This window comes from Haplochromis burtoni, unplaced genomic scaffold (assembly GCF_018398535.1).
Source record: "Haplochromis burtoni strain Fernald_Lab_line unplaced genomic scaffold, NCSU_Asbu1 Contig_21, whole genome shotgun sequence".
Taxonomy (NCBI): domain Eukaryota; kingdom Metazoa; phylum Chordata; class Actinopteri; order Cichliformes; family Cichlidae; genus Haplochromis; species Haplochromis burtoni.
In genome coordinates, this window is record NW_024582382.1 from 1,264,618 (window position 1) to 1,282,203 (window position 17,586).

A 17,586-nucleotide genomic window follows, 5' to 3' on the forward strand; every position below is an offset into this window, starting at 1 on the left:
TCCAGATGCCCTCTGGTTATGACAGTTTTCCGAACATGTTTATTTTTTTAAACGATTCACCATATTATCAATTAGTACAGACTTACTTGTGGTTCCTGTAGTTTTCAGTAGTTAAGTGGGAGGTAGGCTCTAGCTACCAGGCTTCTCTGTGGCATCGGGCCAACATGGAAGTGCCAAAAACTGCACTGTATCTGAAATGGACACTTTACAGCCTGTTCCAAAGACAAATCAATCAGCTGCACAAAACCCTAAAATCAGTGAGTGATGATGGGCACATTCACCTTAAATTCATTGTGTGTGTGTAGAGACAGCTCACATTTTGAGACTAAATGTTGTCTGTCATTACTCTCTCTGCCTTACTGTAGGTTTTTTTTATTTTTTTTATTTATGTATTACTTTAAAAAAAAATGCTTTGACTCTGAATGTGGCATGGTTAGTGGTGCAGTAAGAGCAGGATCAGGTGACCCTGAACTATGCCTTAGTTATTCTATACAGGCTTGGGCCACTACCAAACCAGTGATGCAATGAGCACTGCTCCCCTACTCTCTCTTCCACTCTCCATGTTTTTATGTGCTTCTTTGGCATATCATTAACATCTATTTCCTGTAGGTTTGCCTTTGTTGTTTCTCTATGCTTTTTTTCTCTTTTTGTTTTCTCTTCACTCCAGTTGGTCACCATAGACAGCCGCTCCCATGAGCCTGGTTGTGCTGGAGGTTTTTCAGTTCTTAAAGAAAATTTCTTCCACCACTGTTGCGAAGTGCTTCCTTGTAAGAGATCATTGAAAATTAGGTATCTATCTATAATGTTGTTGGGTTTATAACTTACAATATAAATTAGTGATGTAGTGATTTGGCACTATATACATAGGCTAGTTTAAGTCCCCATGATAATTCTGTCATGGGTACTTTTACTTTTACTTGATATCATGGCCGTGCAAATAAATAAAACAACAACAACAACAACAACTAAAAAGAAATCAAAACTAACAACAGTAATTTGAACTGTCAAGTTAATGAAAAAGTAGTGTGTAAAATGAACCTTATTATGGTCTAATTGCTGATGTCTTAAAAGAAGACATATATGAAGAGGCTTACCCTGTCTCCAGACCCCAATCCTATAGAAAATCTGTAGAAGGAGCTGAATCATTGAGTAACCAAGCAGCAGCCAAGAACCCTAAAGGATTGAGAGTTTCTGTGAAGAGGAGTGGGCCAGAATCCCTCCTGAGATGTGTGCAAACCTGGTGACCAAATACAAAAAATATTTTGCTTGGGGATAAAATATGTATTTCATTCAGTGACATGCAAATCAATAATGTTTATATAAAGCGTTTTTAATGGCTTTTTGGTTGATATCTCTCGCTATTAAAATGACAGAATCATAAAAAAATTTTGCAAGTTAGCAATCTGTATTTGAGATGATCAGTGCATGTTTTCAGTTTTATGCTGATGACATATAGACTAACGTATACCCTGGTATGTTAAATTCTCGTAATAGCTGCCTTTGCAAAGTTTCAGACTGGTTATCAAATAATTTCCTCCACCTGAATTCAGGCAAAACTGAAAATCTTCTCATTGGGTCGACTCTCACTGCTGAACAGATTCTGCTGTCAGTCCTTTTAAACCTGTACCAAAACAAATCTTGATGCCTGGTTTATTGCCTGGTAAATTTTGAGCAGAATATGTCAAGAGCACCAGGCAGAGTGGACTCAATGGCAGGATTTAGAGAGTTAAAGTTCATTTATTTACAGTAAAAAAAAAACACCCTGGTGACATATACAGGTCGTGATGGGGGGAATAGGGATCCAGGGAAAGGAGCGTCCAAATAATCCAACTCTTCTCACTCACTCAGCTCAGGCAGTTTCTCCAAATACTCCAATTCAGGGAAGGTCTGTATACGAGAGGAAGAACAATGAGATTATTGACAAGGGAAAAAAGTCAAGGAAAACAGACTAAACAAGCGAGCTGAGGCTTTACTAACAACATAATTCAACAATCCAGCAAAGAATCATCCCCAGCCACCACCTTAAATACTGGCCTGCTGATGAGCTCATCTAGAACAGGTGGCTGATTCCCGCAGGTGTGTTAGCCAGAGGCAGGAACTCACAATGAGTCCTTCTCATGAACAATGCAGGCTGTGTATAAATCAGTTATCAGACTTTTAAACAGAGCGAAGCGATATCATACTCATTTTGCCATTTTTATACTTCTCATGTTTTAGAATTGATTTTAAGATTTTACTCATTACTTCTACGACCCTTTGTGGCTTTAAGCTGCATCTGATCTCATTGTATCATATGCACCAGCACGCACCTTAAGATCCTCTAGCACAGGTCTTTTGTCTGCTCCATGGGTTGACTGAAAACTAAAGGTGACAGGGCGTTTGCACTCAGAGGCCTGAGGCTCTGGAATGATCTGCCCAAGAAAAACAGTTCGGCAGATTCAGCCACTTCAAGTCTTACCTTAAAACATATTTTTTATAAGAAGTTTTGCTTTTTTCTGTTTTGACTTTTAATCTGATGAACAGACGTCCCTAGAATTTCACTCTAATATTAGTGTTTGTTCAGTGGCTGTTGTTTTCTTTTTGTTTAATCTTTGTTTTATTCTGTTTCTCCTGTGGTGGTTTTGTAACATTTTTATAGAGCACTTGTCAAAACCAAAGTTATTTCAGTTATTGGGTAGAGTTATTACAAGTTGGTAGAGCTTAACATTCTCTCTTCTCTCTCATTATTTTGTTTAGATTTATACCTGCCTGCAATTACATTTGATTACAATTATGCATAATTAACTATAATCACACATAGATGTAGTTTGCTATAGTATTCTGTCTTATTAAAAGGAAGTTGGATGTTAGGTCCCCTGTTTCTTGGATAGCAATAACCCCAGAGATCACACACCTTTTGACAACCAAAAGAAGAGTATGACACTGGAAAGACTCAAGAAAGGAATCATGGAAAAAAAACAACTAAAAGACACAGGTCATGTCACGGTTCTGGGTCATTTTGACTCAACATTTTCTGTTTCTTATACTTTGGTGTTTTTCTAGATTATGATTTATGTTCCAATTCTTGAGATGTGCTGTTTTTGCTTATTATTATTCTACGTTTCAGTTTGGTTCTGGTCATGAGTTTAGTTTGAAGTTAATTCTTCTTTAAGTCTCTGTCGTCACTGGGTTCCATGTGTTATATTCTTTCAGTCTGCCTCTCAGTGTCAAGTTTGCATCTTTGTGATTTGTTTCGTGTTTCCTGTTTTATTTTGATGGTCCCAGTCTGATGTCAGAGTGTTCAGCTCTACTGCTCTCTTTTCTCGTTAGTCTAATCCAGCTGTGTCTCCCTCCTGTTTCCCATTCCCTGATTAGTGTATATAAGCCCTGTGTTTTCCTTTGCTCTCTGTTGCATCTTAACGTCTGCTCGCCCTCAGATTCTGCTATGTGTTCCATTACCTGGTTTGCCTACCTGTTAGTTTATTTCCCCCCAGTATAGTTAGTCTTCTGTTCAGTCTGCAACCTGCAATAAAGCTGTTTATTTTGAGTTCACCTTTGCCTCAGTGAGTCCTGCATTTTGGGCCCTTCCTCCCTGCCTGCCTGCACACAGCCATGACAGGTCAGACAATATAAGAATTTAAAAGTTTGTATAGCATAGGTACAGCAAGTTTGAAGTTTTATATCAAAGTGTCCTTTAAAATTAATCTTTCTGTTATGGTTCCACTATGGAAGTCACTTCCTACCTTTGCATGAATATTGCAACAAAACTGCTTTGAGTGTGTCTTTCTTCATGGTAGGATGAGCACAGAAAGCATGTATAGTCAGGGCCACACTGTAAAAGGAAAGGAAAAAAATCCATAAAAACAGTAATATATTAGCAGCTGGGTTATAAGAAAATGGCATATAGAAATGGAAATTTATCATCACAACAAGTGCAGACTACCAATGTAGTTTTTATGTTAAATAAAAGGTATTTACATATGTAACACAAATGAAATTACAAATGTTAAAACACAGTTCTAATATAAGTACTCGGGCTTAAAATTGCTTTTAAGTTGTCAAAGGAGCTTGCAAAGAAAAGCGTCTGGACTTCTTTAAGTTGCTTGAAGACGTTTCACCTCTCATCTGAGAAGCTTCTTCAGTTCTAAGGTCAAATGGTGGGGAGTCCCAGATTTAAACCTAGTGGGAGTATCCCCCCAAAGAGGGACAAAAGGACCCCCTGATGATCCTCTAATCGCCTGAGCCAAGGTGTGAAACTGGGTGTGGGTCCCAATCAGCCAGGGTTTCGGGTGAGCTTCATTGTGAAACCTGGCCCCACCTTATCATGCGAATTCCTGAGGTCAGATGGCCCAGGATGTGAGTGGGCGTTAAGGCGTCTGAAGGGAAAAAATACAACGATTACCAGGATAAAAAGGACAACCGGTGATAAATCGAGCTTACAGTATTATGATGTCTATAGTTAGGTTATTTGATGTAACGGGCTTGTTGATGTGTTATATTGATATATTAAATTGTATATGTTTGTGTGTGTGTTGATATTATATGGTATTTAGTTTGTATAGTTATATATAGTATATGTGGTAGAGTTTGTGATTATGGTAGGTGTCATATTAGTCTCTTAGTGAGCTATCATATAGTATTATATTATTATTAATAAGGTTAATTCTATATTATATGTATAATAATATATTGAGTTTTGGGTTAGGTAGCCATTGTTTAGCTACGTACAACTGTACTATTATACAATTATATATTTAATTTATATATTGAGCGTTTTTTGGTGAGGTATGGGATGAGAATAGAGAGTCGGATCGTTTGTACAGCTACGTTACATAGTCGTAATAATATAGTATTGTACAGGGGTTTATTGAGGGGTAGTAGGGTGAGGTGTGGTTGTGATATGTTGTGTGATTAGTGGTAAATACGGTATACTATAGGTATCCACATACATATAATATATTTTGTTTGTATATATATTTATATATATATATATATATATAGTGTGTGAGAGAGTAAGAGATAAACAGTACAGTACATAATGGAAACTGCACATTTAAAGATTTAAACATCTAAACACTCATTGCACATTGTTCTCGCTTTCCCTAGACAACATGTTGGTGTGAGTTTTATTATGAAGCCTGGTGTTTCACTTTCTCAGGCTCTCACCTCTGTGATGAAACTGATATTTTAAGGTCTGCCATCTGCACAGGTGCCAAAACAGCCTGGGAGTTCTACTGGATGTCTATGGATCAATCTCCTATTCCCGAGGTCCCTTCTGCTAGGAGGATGGCCCGTCATAGACATTCTTTCTCTGTCTCTCTCTCTCTCCCTCTCTTTTTCTCTCACACACACAAACACTTAATGATTTTTCTGAAGTGAACAAAACAATTAAGTAAAGCCTCCAGTTAAAGCTCAGAAGCCTGTAGGGAGGTTTAGTGGAGACTAAAAACAATCAAAGAAATCAAAAGGTAAGTGAGTAAAAAGGCACTCCATGTTTATTCTCTAGCCTCAAGCACCACTGTAGAGGTTACCTCTGAGGGATCTCATCATGTTCTTTGAACACCTTTGTTCTACAACACAAGCACAAGCTGTGAATAAAGGATAAAGATCTGTGCAACTTCTAGACATATCTATCTTGCACTTAATTTATCTTCCTTGCACCAAAAGTTTTGTAGGCCACATTTGGATTTTGCTGTCCCTTTTTTCTCTTTTTCCAAGATATTAGTTCATAATAAAATCTTAACTTAGTTGTAAGAATTACAATTACAAAAATATTTTTATTAATAAGAGAAATATTTTTTAAAATTATAAACTAATTCTAGTGCTTTGTAAAAACTTATGTTGGCACATTGCAATTTTTTTCTAATCCCAGCGTAACAGTCATATCAATGCTCAGCAACAACATTTGGTTTGAATTTGCTTGTCAATATCTATCACTCACTAATAACTGCAGCAGCCTCTCTCTATTTGGTAAGCAGTATGCTTAGATTTTGTTGCAGCAATACTAAATGAAAGACATCTGATCGTATAGGTAACTGCAGAATCTGAGATAGATATTGGCAGTTAATGAGATGGAACTACAAATAAGAAGTTCCTCATCATCTGGGAGCCCAGCCAGTTTACTTCTGGTCCTAATTCAAATAGCTTGTTTTATGGCTGTTTCTCAGGCACAAGCATTTTCCCGCTATGCAGCTTTTTCACTTCGCTCACCATGATGCAATGGTGTTATCCCGACTATTTCAAGAAGAAATGCACACAAGACAAAATAAACTCAGCCATTGCCTGAGCAGCCTGTTGATGGAAGGTTTAAAATACTACAACAACACACATTTAATTCGACCACATACCAAGCTATTTATGACATTTCAGGACTATAATTTTTGATATCCCAGCCATCTGTCTGCTAGCAAATTTGAGACTGCGGTGTGCCTGGCAATTGCATGTTCTTGGTGGCTAAGATTAAGCACTTGGTTTTTTGTTTTTTCATTTAAATTGGTATTATTTTAAAACTTGTTACAGTAGTGTAAGAGATTTACATTCACCATTTGTGAAACAACAGAAAATGTCTGTTTAAAATCATGGTAGAAGTAATTGTGTAATTTAAAGTAAAAATGAAAATAAATGAATAAATATTTATACACACAAATACACACATAGCAAAGGACAACCAGTGATAAATTATCACAAAAGAGAACACTGCACAGAAAACATCAGATTTTGTACAGAAAAACAATATTCTCAATCGCAGTAGAAGAAATAGAAAAAACAGCAATACAATAAAGGCAGGTTACAGCTGGCCCACCAAACGTAATAATAAAATATCCAATTTTAGCTCAGATTTGAGGAAAATCTGCTTATTAATTTTTTGGCTTATGCTTTTATATGTGATAATCTTTTTTGGAAATCATACAGAATTCACAAAAGTCTAGTCGTTTCAAAACAAACACAAACACATGGCTAATAAACCTCCAACATGCAATTATTTTTTGTTGTTGCTGTCTTTTCTCATAATGCAAGTCTGGTTTGCTACTTGCCAGCAGTTCTTGGACTGAACTATTATATTTTTAGTCTCTATGAAAAAAAATCTGTTAAAATTCTGTTATTCTCTGACCATATGGAAATGTATTTCTGTTACCATTATAAGCTGGGGCAATATAGTAAAATACAATTGGAGCTAGAGAACCACATGATTATTGCTAACTGGGGACACTGATGAATGAGTTGTTCTGACTCATAACTGGTTTTGATGTATTTAATACCACATGTCATTTATTTCAGTTTTTAAAACAGAAATAAATGACCTTTCCTTCTGCAATGCACCTAAGCATGGCCCTGTGGGTCCATGTCATATTTATACCAAAAGAAATTGTTTTCATCTCTTCTTAATTGCAAATCTAAAAGCTTAATCCTGTCCATTGTTGGATGGGTCACAGGTCAAACTGGAAATAACAACTTTTCCTGTGTGCACAGCACGTGCCTTGGACTCCTGCTGACCCCATTTTAGAGCAAAACAAGACCTGCCGATCTCTGTGTATGCAGCATGTTTGCAGTATTTGTGACATTTTGGGAAGCAAGCCAAAGCAGGAAGAGTTAGACTGAATGCTAAAATTGCTAACTTATAATAAAGGATTGCTTACAGCCAGAACATGCAGATGTGTGGATATACCTGACAACAAAACCCCTCTTCTGACAGTATGAGCTTCAATGTGGTGGCAGTGTTTTTAAACAGAACTTTGTGCAATTGTACACAGAGATTACAAGTTCTTAAATCTTAATTTGGATTGGCTCTGGTCATCCTTATCCTGATGTGTACACGCTCTGTAAGAAGAGTTCAGGGTGTCTATACCAATGACACCCTTTAACTTTATGGTTTATTCCACCAGTTTGTGTCCCTAGCACTAATGTCCAATAATGCGGTGATGCTGATCAGCTCATTTAATGTTAATAAATGACAAACTGATTAATCATCAAAATAATGTTTACTGTACCACTGTGAACACTACACAGGGGGCATCTAGGCAAACCCCAAGCCAGCCAAAAGATACAATCTCTCCAGGATGTCAAGCGTCTGTTCTGTCTGCAGGTCCCAGAAACGACATCTGAGATCTCTGTCCAGAAGACTGCAGTCCTAGGAGTAAATATATATAGAGAGATGTTATAGTATTAAAATGACACATCTGATTCAAATATTAAAATTTGGCCAAAAACAGTATTAATTTTGTACCTTAAACAATTACAACTATTAAAAGATCCTTCATTTAAATAGGGAGTCAATGCTTCAGTCTCTCAGTGACAAATGACCTTGGCACAGAAACAGTGTAGTAGAGTTAGACCCACTCGCTTTATCAAAGCCACAAAAGGGAAAGGGTTAAGAGAAATAACCATGGAAACACTGAGGAAAAGCCATCCATTGCTTTTTGCCCTTTTAAATTGTCAAGTAATGATTTAGGATAAGGTAGGGTACTGGACACATTCTCTTACAGCTAGGTCCTATCACCTCAGGAAGAGGCAAAATAAGACAGCTGGGAATTGGGAGGAGAATTCAGAGGAGGGGTTGTGGGCAGAGTGTGGGAATACAAGGGGAAAAAAAATAAATCCATATCTGTGCCTGGATGCATCTGTCCAGCCTGTCACTCTGAATTCATCGTCAGTCAAAAGCAAAATGTCACACCTTTCATCTGTTCACCCTGAGCTGCGGACTTTTAATTGCTTGGGTTGAACATAGTGAGATCGAAGTGAGGCAGCAGCGGGGATGAGAGCGAGGTTTACCAGGAGCAGGAGGGCCAGGTGAGGGGCGATGGCAGCCAGCAACAAGACAAGAAAGCAATAAAACTGATAAATGATGCCAAGACACACAGATACTGAGACCCACCACCACCACCCGCTCTTCTCTCACAGCAGCCCTTCTCACAAGCACACCTCTCCAGTACCAGCTGCACCTATAACACCACCTACCCACCCTAACACCCACCATCCCTCCGTCTCCTCTAGAGAACTGGACAGCTCTTATTGAGCACTCGTCTGTTTACAGATCAACGCTTCCCATCGGGTTTTGGATCAATAGGATTATATTTCTTATAAAGCAGGATGGAACAGAGGAAGGTGGGGGTGGCAGGAAGGACGGCACAGAGTTGTGGGCATATGAGTGAAAGGGAAAGGCTCAAGCTGTCAGAGATACTGCATGGGCACAGCTTGTAGATGCAGTGGCAGAGCCACAATTTGGGGAAATAGTAGGGTTTAGGGGCGAATGGAGGTGGGTAGGGAGGGGGGTTACTGAAGAAAAGCCAATACCTACAGATGGGACAGAGGATGGGGAGCTTATTGATCTCCTGTCTGTCTTTTCTTCAGAAGATCAGTGGCAAACAGAGGCCCTGGTGTTTATCATTTAGTCAATGCAAGGATGAGGACACTCTGCCTGAGGATATGGAAATGGATGGCAAACTTTACAATATGGCATGCATTTGTGATGCAGATGTTTTTCCAGAATGTCTTTGAAAGATAATATGAGTGCACAGGGTGAAGGTCAAGGTGGTTTACTGCTTTTCAGAAACAGCAACAGCATTTAGTATTCATGTTTGTTAAGTAGAAGGAATGTAGCAGAATGCTCAGTAAGGAAAACACATTTGTTTTCATTTTTGTCTTTTGATGTGCTTTTTGTGGGGGGGGCTTCTCTGAGGTGGTTTGTGATTAAAATGAGTATCTGTTTGTGTTGTTCATGGTGTATGTTTCTGTGTGTATGTCTATCAGTATTGAAATCTATTCATGGGTGAGTACATAAAGCATGCTCTCCAGCTAAAACTAAATCAAGCCAAATGTTTAATTTCCAAGAAGACAATTGATACATGGGTCAAATGTAGAGATTTGAATGCCAAAATGAGATGGAAAGAGGTTTTTTGAACAATGAATGATGAATATGGTGAATATATTTACATATTTTGAGTGATCAAATGCTGGAGTTTCAAACGTTTAAGATTACTCAAGTGCTATTTTGGTAAATGCATTAAATTTGCACGGAGCTTTCGGATGGAAAGTGAGATACAGAGAAACGAAGCTCTTAATTACTGGCAGCTCCCCAGAACCAGTTTAGTTCTTGCCTGGGTTTTAGTCATTTTGATGTATATTGTCTAAACCTGCTTCTGAGCTGTGTTTTCACTTCCTTGTCCCCAAAAGGTGACACAAATGTATTCCTATTCCACACAGTGCTATTGATTTTTCTTAGGTGGGGGAATTAATCCGCGCTGAGCGCAAATCATCTTTGAAGCTGGCATTTATTCCCACTCTCACCTCCTGTGCAACACCCTGGATGTGTTTTATCGCGTGGTAATTTGCGCGGGTTGATGCACTGGCATGCTCTGTCAACTTAAAGCCCTGATCTTCAGTCTTGCCCTCTTGAAAACACACACCAGCCTACATAAACATGCATACTTACTCTCATGCATGCACAAACGCTAACACACATACAGATTAATGTCAAGGTCTTTCCTATTTAGAATTCTAAAACATTATACATGCAGATTAAAACCACATTTCCTCATGCAACTACTCTGCTGTGGGATGTTCTGTGGGCCTGTCCCTTTTATTTCCTCCCCTCTCTCAAAGTGGCACCAAATGTAATCCTCCTTAATGGATGTGTAATATTTACACTTATACCATAATCGCTTAAACATTCATTTACAGGGCCATATTTGGTTGTTCGTGGCCCTGACAGCCTATTCATCAAAAAGTAAATGTGCAGAACCTCGCGCCCCCTGCAGCAATCAATCAATATGCTCTTCTCCCGGCTACCATCAGTGCAGATACGTCTCAGGCCAAAATTAATCACTGTGAAGTTTGCATAATCCCCCTCCAGTTCCCCTCAAGCCATTACCTCACGTTTGAGAACCTTTACCTTTGAAGACCATTTTGATGACTGAAGGGATTAATCAGAATCTCCCATTCTCAAAACGGATGAAATTGTAAGAGTTTATGCAGTGAATGACATGATATATAAAAAGGGGGCATTTATATTCAGCGATTGAATCTGTAGCTTAACTGATTGTCTGAAGTTTCATTTGAGAAAGTGCGCATGTTTTACATCACAAAGGTCTCAGCCTTCCTCTTTTGAATTATGGAAATTGGGAAATGACTGAAAAGTATTCTGATTTTTATAAATGTTTCTTCATCAGATTGCCTGCTGGTACAAAATATTTGCACAGAAAAACAAGGACAAATAATTTGATGTTTCTGTTTCCTTGTTTTGAATGTCATGAGAATCTTACAAAAGATTGCTTTTTTACCTTCTTTTTTTAATTTTAGCCTCTACAACAAAAATGTTTGATCTCGAAATGAGAGTTAAACTATCACCGTGTGTTGTCGACACAATGAATATATGACCTTACAACATTTAATTCTGCTCCTACATGAAACAAAGCACTAAATATAAATCTTTTGTTGACGACTGTTTAAAAATCTGACTGCTTCAAAATAGTGTACAAGATGAATAACCCGCAGAAAAACTATTTCATGGATTCTGACCCAGTTTAATCACACAGCTTTAGCCTGATTAGCCAGATGACAAATAGGTGGCAGCAGAAATGATATCAGGTTAACACCAACAACAAAATAATTGTATAGTACCATATGACTTTACTTACAAAATGCCAAAAAAGGAAATCTCCTATAACTCAACCTGTATAGTGCAGGGGTATATATACCAAGGCTGTATCCCTTACCCTGTATGTTAATCTCTCCGATTAATGCTAAATAATGTAAGATATAATGCTATATCTTACAAAATATAAAGAAATACGGAGACTTTAGGTTAAACCATCTTTAAATTCCTCTGTATTGTCTGTTTGGCAACTCCAAATGCAAAGACATAGAGATGATGAGAGAGTCTGTAAATATACATGTGCAAAACAATACAAAAAAGAACAATTACACAGTTATTGATGGTCATATATTCTCATATATGCCTAATTTACACAATATTGATGTTTAAATGGATATCAAAAATCCATGGATACCATGACACCTCGAAGCGGATACTAAGCATTTATTAATGAACTTGTCAACAGCAGTAATAGTTATAGAAATTATTATCTTTTATAACCGCTTAAGATGTCTTGATAGCTTCTGGATGAGGGTGGTTACATCCTTCAAATGATAATCCACTCCCTATCAATGATAACAGAGGCACTAAAAGTAAAGTGTATTTTAACTATTACTGATAAATATCCGGATCACACAATATTACAAAATTTAATGGTGACTGAGTATGTTATGTTTGCCTCAGACCTGGAACAACAGTATGATTTAATGCAGCATTTCCCCAAAATAAACACTGCGGTGATTTGCCCTTTTCATTTGGTCCCATCTGGTGCTGTATGTTTACATAGATTTGTAGAATCAGAGTTTGAGCTCTCAAAAAATCTTTAATGTCCTCTCCGGTTTGTGTCTTCAAAAAGATAACGTTATGCAAATTCATGAGAAATAATTACATATCAGTAGAAGATATAAGAAGTATATGTATATGTATTTGAACAGTATATTAATTTGCTCTCTTACATTGCAGACAGTGATGTGGTTTCATATTAGTGCACTTAAAGTGATACATAAATATAAGAAATGTGAGGAGCAAAAAAAAGTGACAGCCCGTGGGCTGAAAGTGATTCATTAAAGAGGAAAACACTTTTTTATACATGTGGTAGCTTAGGGTGGACACTGTTTTATAAAGTGAGTGGTCCTTAAAGTGGCAATAAGCACTTCATCAAGCAAACAGTTATCATCAGTTATAACAGCAGACATAAAGAGATTAAGACAGAACCAAATTGTTCCCTGAAGAGGGAGAAATGTCACTAATGTTACACATCATTAGAGCTGCAAAGTATAGGCTGTGCTGAATAAGGGGATGGAATGTGAATATGCTCATAACTCATAAGACATTAGTGTTTAACTGAAGCAAAACTGGTCTTATTTTGTTACTTTTCAATTACTACATAAAACATTTAAATCTTCTATATGATGAATGATAACAATAAATCGTGGACAATGCTTTGTTTCTCAATGATCAAAGAGCAAGAATGTAAGCACCCTTGCATGTTGCAGTTTTACACCGATGCTCAAATCTACAGTCACACAAATCTAAAATCGGTCTGGCACACCTGCCAGTCCCAGCAGCAGAGGAGCAATTTACAATGATTTTTGTTTTCACACATCCTAAGTGGCCAATTCTGCATCCCAGAACTCAATAATGTTGATATCACATTTGGAAGTGGAAGAGTGATTCTGGGAAGAGGTCAGGACAAAACCAGACATCAAGCAAGTCGTAGCTTTGAGTCTGAAAATGGACATAAAACACACAGTTTTTGGCATTTACTTTACTTTACTTTACTTATTACACTCTCCTGACACAGGTGACTGAAGAAGTCTGTCCTTCTGCTAATTTTGAGGGTTTCCTCATTGTTCTAATCAATCATGAAAATTTCTGGCAATTGCACCTGATCAGAAGACTAATATCACATAATACATTAGGAAGCCTGTGGAAGTTTCACATCTGTACACAGAATATTACATTCACAATTTTTTTTTATTAATGATATATTGATGTTGTCATAGAAACAGTTGTTCAACCACATCCCTGCCCCTGTGCATTCATTTTACTGTATACTAAATTCTCATCTTGTTTTAGACTGGCTAGTCCGCACATGCCCACCCGGCTGATTTCCTGTCTCAGTTGGCAGATGTCAGATGTCCATCACCTGGGTGATGTTCATCCCTGAGGATTATGTTACAAAATCCTTGAACCTATGGCAACTGATTGTTTGTCTATATTGTATCTTGCATATACTGACTGTATTGTTGCTGCTAACTGCTTAACACTTCTGACAAAACTATGATTGAGTCAAAACTTAATTTAACCAAGGACCATTTGCTTGAGCTGAGAAAAAAAAAAACTAAACAAACAAACAAAAAAAAAAACATCAATGGGGAAGTGTCAAGAACTTCAGTTACTTAATTGGCCATTTAAGGTTGGCTACAAAAGCAAATGAACCCTATGGAATTAGCCACTGTGACATCAATATGCCAATGTATCACTGTGTTAGGATACTGCATGTTTGTTACCATATATGGACGAAGGGTGCTGTGCTAATTTATCACCTAATGCTAGCGAGCGTGGTTAGCAACCTGTATTCATAAAGTCATATCATCATCATTTGCTAAGTAACTGACTAATAAAACACTAGATTTTAATTCACCAAAAGTGGAGTACAAATTTCTTGGTCTATATCACACAGGAAGTTGTAACATTAGTCAGCTAATCCATTAAACATCTCCCAAAAGGCGCCAACAGCACACACGGTGAAGAGCATCAGTGTAATGGCTCAGAGTAGCACAGATGACTACTAGCAGATGCTGATGGACTCCAGCTGCCTGTGTCAGGACACCTGTCAATTAATGAGGCCACACTGCTAACGCACCTCCAAGTTGATGAGTTATAAAATAAAAATTAACATCACACTAAACATAATTATGATCAAGAGGGAAACTATCAAGCATCACTTTTTTTGTAAACCATTTTTCCTACCATGCTGTTAATATGTATTTTAATACTGTAAAATTAGGCATTGTAACATGTGCTTCTTCTGGAATTAATTCCCTTTTGAGTCCTCAAGTGGCCATTAGAGGATCTGCACTTCTGCTAGTCCATGGAGGCTTAATTTTTTTAGTCTCAGAGGTTGCTTTTTGCTCAGTCCACATAGACTTGTAAATTGAAATTACTAATTAAAAAATAATAATTAAAAAAATTAAAAACTTAACAGTTCTAATGCAAAATAAATCATCTATTTCTGGATGCTGGAGGTATGAGTGTAACTGTTTTGGCTGGCCTATGTGGCAAAGAGCTTTGCTTTCTCTGTGCCCATCCAAGAGTTTTATGTTGTTGCATCATCAGTCAGCAGATATGTGCGTCTAAACAATGTACCTTTACAGCTTATGAGGCAACTTGCTAACAAGCTGATAAGTTAGAGCGCCACCCTCTCATGCAGACACAGCAACATCTTCTTCATCTTCTTTTAAATGTCATATCTGGTAAGTCTTGCAGTCAGAATCAGCATCTGAATGGACTGTTGTGCCAAACAAATTCAATTTTCCAAGATGAGCTATATAGTCTCTCTATAGGCTCCTCTTGTTTGTATTTTTATTTTAATTCAATTTTCTTGTCTTTATTTATTTATCTATGTCTTTTATTATTTACAAGTCCATGTGTAATATGGCAATAGTAAACAAAAAGGGAGAGAAAATAAGTGAACAGATGCAGAAGACAAGCAGCACATGACATGGTAACTTCCGGCTCAAACAAACTTAACAGGACAGTGGCCAAAATCCCAGCACTGAGCTTCAGAATTAAGAGTAAAACCCAATGTGTGATATCGCAGCAGCTACAGCTTTGTTTTCTAGTTATGATCCTAACACATTGTACACAGATGCAGAGCATTTTGAGAAAAAACATATAAACATGGAAATTACAGCAAAACTTGTACACCATTTTCAGCTTGAATGTACCCCTGCTGTCAAAAGACACGAGTCAGTCTTTGTTTGATTTAGTCATACGGAGGTCTAAAATGATTACATTTACATTGCAGTTGAAATGTTCTTGTCATCTCTGGCACTTTTGACCCAAATAGAGGGCTGGGGAACAGGAAATTGTTGCAGCTTGTTGCCTCCTTTGTGCCATGCACTTCACTCAGTTTGCCTCATAAACACTAAATAAGTACAAAATGGAGCAGTTATGCGACAGGAACTGATGCTTTTGAATAGACTTTGTACTTACCTCAGTTTACTTGACGTTTTCCAAATACTGCATTGTACACTGGTACAAAAAGGAAGCAAAAGTGGTATAATTAGTGCCACAATACTCAAATATCATTATTATAAGGTATTTACCTTACAATATAAACCACCCTGAGGCAACTGTTGTGATTTGGTTTGATTTGGCGCTATATAAAAAAAGTTAAATTGAGCTGAATTAGAACTCTAACAGTTCACCAACCAAAGTTTTTAACAATTCATGATGTCATCTGATGCTTTTTTGTGTTGTTATTTTTTAATTGTGTATTTTATTTTATTCTAATGCATTTTCTTTATTCCAGTGTTCAACACTTTCGTCAGTGGTTTTCTGTTGGCTTAGCTTGGCACCCATTAAAATCACATAAAAAACTGAAAGTCACTTTTTGTTATGATCCCCGCTTTATTTGAGTCCATAAATATTGTGATATTGTTTGTGTGGCCGACCTATTCCTATTTTACTCTTCCAGCTTCCCACTGCAGTTGTTGCTGATTGTAGAGGTGTAGCTACTGTACTACTAAGCTATATAATTTCAACAAGGTGTTGATTGTGGCACAACCTTTACCGCTGTACATGATTGTGTTTCATAGCTCAGCTATTTTCAGAGCAGTAAAACTTCACTGGTGACAACATGCTGACATAACATTTCACTTTACATTTTAATCAAGGCTGAATGGTAGAAGAGTAAACAAGCGCAGTGATGGACACATAATGTTCAGGAGGACCTATTAAATGCTGTATTTGTTCAGTGTCTGCTGAGATTTTTGGATAATGATGGCTTCTGCTGCTATCTATCATCCTCCAAAATAAATGATTAATAGCGTCAGTCCACTGACAGTCACTTTTCCAACATAAAACAGAGTGAAGAAGGAACGTAAGGGATGGACAAAAACATGTGTGGCGTGAGGCTGAGAGACTGCAGCCGCTATAATCAAATAAGGCTTCGTCTTCAGCGTGCATTTATCTTTGTCATCATAAGACTTTCAAAGGCTCAGCAACTCACGACTACTGATGTTCTGCCTTTTGTCACATCCCCAATTGCCTTTTATTAACCATTCTCCGAAAGATAACTCGGTGTGTTTAAATTTTACAGACCTACTCTGGATGTGATCTAAAATGGGTCATAATACAGGATAAAAGATCTCTGCCTTTAGCCTCAAAAGTGCAGCTAAAAAGAGACAGTACTTAGGGCTGTATATTTACTTATAAGTATTTACTTATAACTGGGATTTTCCTGCACAATCATTTCTAGGATTTACAGAGAATGATGCAAAAAAAGAGAGGGTAAATATCCAGTGAGCAGCAATTCTCTGGGTGAAAATGCCTTGTCAGAGGAGAAAGGCCAGTCTGTTTTTTAATCTGATAGGAAGATAATGCCACACAAATAACCACTCTTTACAACCAAGGTAAGCCGAAGTCTATCTCTGAATGCACAACACACCAAATTTTGGGCAGCAGCACTTCTGTCAGCTAAGAACAGGAAACTGAGGGTACAGTTTGCAAGAGTTCATCAAATTTGGAGAGTGGATGATTGGAAAAAAGATATCTAGGCTGATGAGTTTCAATCGCTGCTGCAGCATTTGGATGGCAGGGGCAGGGTTTTGTGCAAACAACAAGAATAAGAATAAACGCATGAAAGCCATTATCCCTTATAACAGCCATTCAGACTGGTGGTAGCAGTGTGGAGGATATTTTAAGTCCCAAGTGAGCATTATTTAAATGCCGCAGCCTATCTGAAACCAGTATTGTTGCTGACCATGTCCATTATTTTATTACTAAAT